The sequence below is a fragment of the Vigna angularis genome, chromosome 4 (genome assembly GCF_016808095.1).
Source record: "Vigna angularis cultivar LongXiaoDou No.4 chromosome 4, ASM1680809v1, whole genome shotgun sequence".
Classification (NCBI taxonomy): Eukaryota; Viridiplantae; Streptophyta; class Magnoliopsida; order Fabales; family Fabaceae; genus Vigna; species Vigna angularis.
The window spans coordinates 12,322,539-12,323,735 of NC_068973.1; the positions used below are offsets into that span (position 1 = coordinate 12,322,539).

At 32.3% G+C, this 1,197-nt stretch overlaps 3 non-coding genes across 3 annotated transcripts; all 3 read left to right on the forward strand.

Moving 5' to 3' along the window:
* The first annotated feature begins 512 nt into the window (after positions 1–512).
* LOC128196420 (small nucleolar RNA Z112) lies at positions 513–639 on the forward strand. Its single transcript, XR_008248706.1, has one exon. It is a non-coding gene; the product is annotated as a small nucleolar RNA Z112 (small nucleolar RNA).
* Positions 640–690: 51 nt separating this feature from the next.
* Positions 691–849, forward strand: LOC128196434 (small nucleolar RNA snoR2/U65). Its single transcript, XR_008248723.1, has one exon. It is a non-coding gene; the product is annotated as a small nucleolar RNA snoR2/U65 (small nucleolar RNA).
* A 56-nt stretch (positions 850–905) lies between these two features.
* LOC128196427 (small nucleolar RNA snoR77Y) lies at positions 906–981 on the forward strand. The gene has a single exon (XR_008248714.1). It is a non-coding gene; the product is annotated as a small nucleolar RNA snoR77Y (small nucleolar RNA).
* The last annotated feature ends 216 nt before the right edge of the window (positions 982–1,197 follow it).

The following is a 1,197-nucleotide window of genomic DNA, read 5'->3' on the forward strand; positions in this document are numbered from 1 at the left end:
ATTTTTTATATTCTTCTTCTAATATTTTTTACTTCAAATAAAAGTTATAGGGTTAAAATATTATAATTTGAAAATATAATTAAATATAAAATATTTAGATAAAATGGAATTATTTTATTGTATATTTCTATAAATATTTCATTTAAAATACCGTTTTATAATTAATTTTCTGTTGTCTAAAATATGTTTTCGAATATATATGGTTAAAATACAATTGGGCCATTTGGATAACGGAAAGCCCAATACGATTGATATGGGCGGCTCTAACCCTAACAGCACAGTAAGCGTGTCTATAAATTTCACATCCAAAAGTCTTTAGCTATGTACTTTGGTGTTTAGGTTGGCTCGCGATGTTCTTATGTGATATTCAATATCTATTACTGTGATTCTTTTGTATATTAGGATTTTCTTCATCATATGCAATAGGTTGTGATTTTCTTCATCATACTCATGTTAGAATTTTGCGCTTAATTTTACAAATGTTCGATTCTTAGACAGTGAAGAAGATGAAATACCCTGTGAGGAGGATCTCCCATAATTGATAGGAAGTGCCGTATGACAATCTAAACGCAGCGCCAAACGAAGAACTTCGTTCTTTGTGGTGCTGTGTGTGTGATTTGGAACGGGTCTCTGAGGGTTTTCTATTTTTTTAAATTGTTTTTTAGTTTTTAATCTGGTTTTTTAGGGTTAGGTCCGATGCCACGTCACTGGTAGCTTCAATTCAGCGGTGACCAGTGATGCTGTGATTGGACCAAAATCAAAAGCGAGTTTCGTTTGTTTCGCATCGTGATAGGAATCTGTAGATCTCATACTTTATGATCTGCGGAGCCGTTTTGTGCGATTACATTCTTGTTGTTTGAACTTTGTGTCCTTTGTTTTTGTTTTATGTTGTCCTGTTTGTGGCGAAGCCGGTGATGATTTATTTTATTTGGAATTACCGTCTGATATTTGATGAGAATTTCTGGCTGACTGAGGCTTCGCAGCTGTTTGGCTGAAAATGTGTTCAAATTTATCTTTTTTTTATTTGTCTTCCGTCTCTGCATTTAATCTAGAAGTTACTATTTTTTTCACTTTACTTGCTAGCCTAATTGTCCTAATTTGCTTAGAAATTTAAAATCACATTCTAGTTTACACGAATCTGAACTGCTCGCAGAAATCTTAAATTTCATAAATTAACAGTATTTTATAGTTTGATTT